The sequence below is a fragment of the Anneissia japonica genome, unplaced genomic scaffold (genome assembly GCF_011630105.1).
Source record: "Anneissia japonica isolate Jap-2015-1 unplaced genomic scaffold, ASM1163010v1 scaffold2999_len715162_cov194, whole genome shotgun sequence".
Taxonomy (NCBI): Eukaryota; Metazoa; Echinodermata; class Crinoidea; order Comatulida; family Comatulidae; genus Anneissia; species Anneissia japonica.
In genome coordinates, this window is record NW_022754077.1 from 126,243 (window position 1) to 133,760 (window position 7,518).

General features: G+C 32.1%; 1 protein-coding gene across 1 annotated transcript in view; it reads left to right on the forward strand.

The window, feature by feature from the left end:
• Positions 1 to 2,279: 2,279 nt before the first annotated feature.
• The window catches only part of LOC117123060, a 13,761-nt gene continuing 8,522 nt past the window's right edge, over positions 2,280 to 7,518 (forward strand). The window contains exon 1 of the mRNA XM_033268882.1: positions 2,280 to 2,298. The gene's annotated coding sequence lies outside the window, so the exon portion shown is untranslated. The remainder of the gene's footprint in view (positions 2,299 to 7,518) is intronic.

Here is a 7,518-nt window from a genome sequence, read left to right on the forward strand (position 1 = left end):
TTCTTATTCTTTCTATTGCCTCTATATTAGCTGTGATCGATTTAAAGATGTTCATAGTAGAAGGACTAAAAGTAAAATTAAATTCAAAACCGACGCTCTGCGTTTTCTTTTCAGAGTGCTCAACACCCTTTCATTAATAATATGAAAGAAAGTAATGTTTCGACAGTAGGCCTACACCATACCCGCGTGTATGAAGCATATACATTATTGTATTTGTTACCAACATGGTATCACCGATCGTGTTTGCACGTTCTATTGACCGAAACATGTTTTTTTCTTGAGGCTATTTACCCGGGAGGAAAAAAAAAGCTGAAACCAGTATTTCATCAATCTTGGACTTTCGTACACATTTGCAGAGAAATGACGTTTTAATGTGTTGAATTCGTTGATGGTGTTCTTCTGTAGATTGGCTAAACGCCAAGAGTTGGTGAATACCAATTAGTTTGGTTTTCAATAAGAAATATTTTAAACGAATATGAAATTGTTGCGGTTACATTTCATGGTGGGCCTGATGCCTGACACGCTCAGGGAGATGGCCAGTAAATGAAAGGCATTCTAAGCCGTGTAAACCTGTATTTTTAGACACTATAATGGTTCCATGGAACCAGTATTACTGAAATGAAAACGTAATTAAAAAGCTTGGAGTCTACTGATCTAAGATGATCAGTGGCCTGAGCCTTGTTTTCCTCTACAATTAAACAAACATTTATAATGTCTTTACTTGAGTAATACTTAAGTAAATGATTATTTGTGTTTTTGTAGTATATATACATATATATATATATATGTATATATATATATATATATATATACCGGTATATAGTGTATATATATATATATATTTATACACATCTAGATGTGTATATATATATATATATATATATATATATATTGTTGACCATGGATTTAAATAAAATAGTATAAAAATGAAGCATTCACATAAACGAAATTAAAAAGTTAAGTCACAACAATATAAAAAATTAGGCACATTTGCAGTAAGGAAGCAAATCCAAAATAGGGCATTAAGTAGTGTTTTTCGTGGTCTTATTTGACGCTGACAACTGCATTACCATGAAAGAGAACATTTCCTATGCCAAAGGTTAGGTCTATCCATAGTGTATAAGTACAGTACCCTATGTTTTGGATGTGAGCTTTTTTCGAGAGCCACTGTGAATTATGCCTACAGTATTTTTGGCAATAGAATAGTTTTAGTAGTAGTAGTATTAATAATAATAATAATAATAATAATAATAATAATAATAATAATAATAATAATAATAATAATAATACTAATAACGATAATAACAATAATTTATTGTTATTCCTATTACAATTAGTATTATTATAAATTATTATTATAAATATTATTATTATTCATATCATTTATATAATCAGTTATTGTTATTATTAATGTGGTTGTGTACATCACAAATACAAAATATAATTTCTGTGAAATTTCAAAATGATAAATGGGTTCAATGACTTGTGAATGCTGACGTTCGCAAGCAGTTTATTATCTCGTCGTGTAACTTATTACGACACTACAAAATGTGTACAATTGAGTCATGATTGCCAGAAATAATTACTCGAGTTACGTCATCTTCATGATTGATCAAGTTAAAGTATTTACTCCACTTTCATTCACCATCCTCATCCACAAGGGAAAGCAAAATGGCAAAGAAAAACGCTCGCTCTGATTGGACAACGACTTGGTTGTGTAGTAAATTCTTGGCAAGGGGACCCGACGAACTTGGCACTGACTCCAGAACTAACAGATCGAGAGTCGAAGCGTCAATACAAAAAGCACTTCTGCGTAAGTAACCGCCCCACTGTGCTGTCATTTATATACTCATCACGGCCTAACCGAGTCAATAGTATCCAGGGCCATTTGAACTATCACAGATCCTTGAAAGTGGAGTGAAAGGAAGAAATATCGAGGGAAAACATTGCGATACAGTCAATCTTGCTAGCCACAATCAGGTAAGTACCACAATGACGATTGATCCCCGACACAATTACAATTCACTACAAGTTATCTGTAGTTGATTCGTTCAGGATATGGTAAAAGTTCAAATTAAGGTGGCCAACATGTTTAATGATCTTCGGCACCAAGGTGGTTGCAGTGGTAATATCGTTTTGAAGTCTCAGGTGAGTCAATTTTTGCGGTGCCGAGGTAATAATATCACTTCCGTTACACATTGTCGACATGAGCAAATTTTAATTTAGGATCAAACATTTGTCTAAGAAAGACAGATTTGTACTGTATTTCAATTGAATATTATTATTTGCGAATGTACGGTACGTATCATGTTTTTCTTTTTTCATTCAAGTCGTTATTTGAAATCGAAGGGAGCATTTTGAAAGGCTAATAATTTTGAGTGGGTAATCTATGGACTTAAGGCCTTATCGAGTGTTCACCCCTACTCTCTTGTGTTCATCGAACAATGATCAATTCGTAAATGAAAGCCTAAGCAAACGAAGATGGTATGATGTACACGAGCCGAACTTATTGACTCTCCATTCATGTCGTTTATTATAGTAGCGATGAATTTTGTTTTGACCGGCTCTGCGTCTGTGATTAATGCGACCACGACGCAACCAGACATGTCAATAGCCAAACACATCCAAAATCTAATTTTTTTAATTGAGAGGCCTATTGATTTTTTAAAGATTAGGTACCGGTCCAAGATAAAAACTTTAAAAATGTAAAAATTGTTATTAATATAATCACTAGATTTTAAATTTATTAGTCTGTATCATTTTGGTGCACTTCGGTGGAAATTGGGAGCGAATTATTCAAGGTGTGGAAATGGAAGTGTTAAGTACGTGTGAAGTGTTGTTGACGCTTTGGTCACATAGCGGATCTTAAGGGTTCTCTTGAAAAGAGTGGCAAAAACTCCCGTCGTATGTTTCCCACAATTTATTTGATAATTAGGCCTACCTTACGATTGCCTCGTTTAAGAATAGTCAGGTGGCAGATGCCATTGTTAAGCATTTCCGATGCACTATGCTTAAGTGTCAAATTTTGCCATAATTCGGAAGAGAGAAAAACATAACTTTTGTTGATGAGTTATTGACATTGGATTGACAGTGATGACTTTGACGTAATTGACATCTCATCATGTCCTGCTTTCTTAAGGTGAATTTCAGGCACTTTTGTTGCCATTGTCCCCAAATGGATTCAATCAGAAATCAATTGCTTTAATTAACCTCACTGATGAAGATTAAATGTGTTCTTAAAGGTGTTGCTAATGAGTGACTATATTTAACATTGGCTTGATGTTGTACCGTTAGAATATGTGACAGTGAATTTTATTTTATTCATTTGGCATGACGGCTCAGGAGTCACAAAAGCGTAAAATCCACTGTCGCCAGAAGGACGTGCGGCTCCCGAATGGTTTTAGTTTAAATAAATGTCTATTCCAAAGTTTTATTTAAAAATTCTTTTAATGTTCAATGTATTTAGCACCAGCAGTATATTCCTTGACTAATGGTTTTATGTTTTAATATCAAAATGTGTTTAGATTGAAGAATATTGCAGGGATGTTATTTATATAGCGCATAATGTACCTCTATGCGCTTTACAGCAGGGAGTGGGATAAAATTTTTAAAAGTTTCACCAATAAATAAATAAATAAATAAATAAATATCGACAAATGAATTTAGCTTATCATCATCATCATTAACATCATAATCATCATCATCATTCATCATCATCATCATCATCATCACCATTATCAACATCACCATCATCAACATCCTCATTCATCATCATTCATCATGAGCTTCACTATTGCCATTATTCATCATCATCATCATCATCATCACCATCATCATCGTCATTATTATCATCATCGTCATCATCATCTTCATTCATCATCATTGATAGCATCACTATTATCATGATGGTCATCATTCATCAGTCATCATATTTATCACCATAATAATCATCAGCTTTGTGTAAACGTAAACGAATAGATGTTTTCTCAAATTTCCTTAACAAAGAGAGCTCAAGTAAATCAAAATCTTATGTAGGCCTTTTAACTACTGCTATTTTCATATTCATTCAGTATTTTTCTTTTTGAATGACATTGTACTTCAAAATAGAACTAAAAATATAGTCTGATGATTAAGTGTTGACTTCATTAGCAGGAAGAACACCTCTCCAAACTCAAAAACATTGAATGAAGTTACCAATTCATAACGGTTTCCCATCAATTATACTTATAGTTGAGCAACTCACAATAGAAACTTCTCAGAAAAATATTAACCATTTCATTCATTCTTGGTATTAGCTGTAAAAACACAGGGAACATGAATGGATAAATGGAAGAATTGATAGATTAAATTTAATTAAATTTTCTATTTGCTTGTGATCCATTGTGAGTTATTTTCCACTTTCAGTGTACATTTCACAATAACATGGAAAATTTAAAATCATAGAAATGACGTATGAAAAGTATACAGGTTGGCCTTAGTGGTATCGATTGTTGAAAGGAGTATAGATATGGCATTGAGAATAATGATTTTATTTTTAAATTGGATGCTCTGGAAATATAATGATAAGAATTTATATCAAATAACGTTTGATACTACTTGCGTGAAGAAAAAAGAAACGATGTTAATTGAATTATCTGGATATCGTTAATCAGGATATAGGCTATATTGTGAACATTCTGTTGGAGCACAGCAAAATGTCCCACGCTGTAGATTCCTAAGAATGGAATACTTTCGCGTCCTTAGCGTGGTCTTATTTAGTATTGTTGATAGCCTATAATATAGTTATCAACAATGCTATAATAATTAGATAAATAACAATACATATTATGTATTGTTCGTAATTTCTGTATGAAAGAACATTGACAGGTATATTACTTATCATATTTCACTAGATAGAAACGGATACAGTATTACCGCATATTTTGAAGAATAGTAGCTTTTGTGTCGAATTGATCCCCTTCTCGCCATGCGTTACGATCCTGTTTTATTCGCTTCAATAACTTCGGTACACAATCATCTTTCATATTTTACATAGCCCAATATATTCTTCAAATTTCTTCTTAATCGTTCTCTAAACGAAGATTATTGGCGCCTTGAGTACTCCATCAGCTTTTCTGATATTGATTTTGCATTGTTGATGAAAATCGGTTTCCTTTAAAATTGATTTTGTAAGATTTCTTCGTGATATTATCTATTCGAAGTTAGGCCCCTGAAGATCATCCCAACGTGTCACTTCAGAGTCTCCGTGACTAGCGTATCTGTAATGATTCTTGGACGAAAATCTTTTCAAAATATATTCTGTCTGTCTGTGAAATAAACATTGACTTATTCATTCCCAAAATGACCAACTTGTATTTAAATACCGATCAACTCATTTTTGTTTGTTAATTACCAGCCAATTAAGGGTGAAAAAGCACCGAACGCTGCTTATTACAGCTTCTAAGCATGGGAATGTTATAGGCCTATGTTTGTAATTATTAGGAAAATGTATGTGCTCAGACTTTCTTATAATTTTCAACCATTAAACGTACTTTATAGGTCTACACCTAAGCTAAGCAGTTTAAATATTTGAATTTTATTGTTTATGCCTATAGGTTTTGTTTGTCCAATTCAGACAGCGCCATTTATAACAGGCCTAAAAAAGTCATGGTTTTAAATTATACGGAATTTAAATCATAAAAGGTAGGGGTTTTTTGCTGGAAGGACCAATTTGCTTCGTGCTGTTTCTAAGAGACCGAGGGGTATCCCAACCTGCCCTCCTTTACACAGTATATGATTTTTATGTCAGTAGTGTCAATTGTGTCTGCACAACACCAAATCACCTGCTCATTTCTATGATGTTGTTGGTGGTTAAGTTTCATAAGTCAGTTATTAGTTACCTGTTATTGCTAGCCAGTGCCTGGAAAAAGCTATAAAATATTTGACAGGCAACATAATATTGTACGTAGGTATACAACTTGTATTCATCGTCGTTCCGGTGGCCTTCGGCTCAAGCAATGGATAAATGAACATAAAATACAACAATACCACAAGCCGGATATAAACTAATTATTGCCAATCCAGTTTGTTTGTTTGTTTGTTTAATTAATCTTTAAATTTGTGTGTTAAGTCTGTAATTTTCTTTGTTTTCTTACCTCAACTTTTTAATTACGTTCCACTGATTTAATCCAACTTAGGGCTCCTACATAAGGGTAATACAATTAACGATATGCTATTCCTGTCTAGTGACAGTAAACTGAAAAATAATTTTCAATATTTGTTTTGATTTTTGTTTTTGTGTATGTAAGGTATTGCTATATTAGTTTTCTTTGAATATTAAAACGAGAACATTTTCCTACCCAATTAACATACCAATGAATAATACCGTTACTATTTTTGCATAGACCCATCAACTGACTGGTCTATATAGGCTAATGAATCTGAAAAGTATCGTATTAAAATGTCTGTAAATCAGAAAAATAATTTTCAATCTTTGTCTCGATTTAGATCTCAATTAATTCTTTTAAATAAGCCATGTTTAAATTACAATTTTATACTTATTTTACCATATACAACAAACATTTCCTTTTGGAATATTAATTATTGAATAATTAGTAATTGTGCATTCGATTCTTTTATATCTTTTATCGATTCAGTCAGTAGTAAAGGTCCGTAGAGATTATCGATATTCTTTTACAAAAATCTGCTGTATTATAGCCATATTATAGTCATGATGTGCCTATATATGGTCATGATATGATGTCATCATGACTATATTTTAGGTATGTCACATGTTTTTTTTGTCAAATTTTGGAAAGGACTTTAGGTCATGTAAAGGTCAGTCTCTCTAGATTAATTATTCTGTTGATAAATTTGCAACATTAAACTCATGTGTTTGATAGATTATTATGATGTTAATGTTGTCATTATCATTTCCATTAAAGTCTCATCTCTTTCTTTTCTTCTCCTAATTTGTTGCGACGTCTCCCATGACAGGTATCCCCATGGCAACACTGTCATTATATCTACTATATTAAATTATCAAACATCTTGAAAGCAATGGGTGATGGCAAGAAAACAAGTTTATCACAACTTGTGACGTAATTCCTTGTCATCATTTTTACGGATCGCACTATTAATGATACCACACCATAATCAGAAAAAATATGCATTTTTCTGATTAAAACTAAATTAAACTTAGCATTAGGACGTTCGTTCTTTCGTTTGTATTATTATTCAACTGAAAAATAAGTTACAAAAGCCTAAGCAAAACTAACTAAAAATTGAAATCAACTTATAAGGCAAAAATAGAAAATGTTTTCAATGATTTAAGGCATACTACGAATAGATCTACTTAAATAATTAGTAATGGGAATGATTTATTATTATATTATATAATACACACGCATATATATACATATATATATATATACATACATACATATATATACATATATATATATATATATATATTTACGCTCTGCATTATCACGTGTATCGAGCACTATACGTTGCTAGTATTGCCAACTACATTTATTC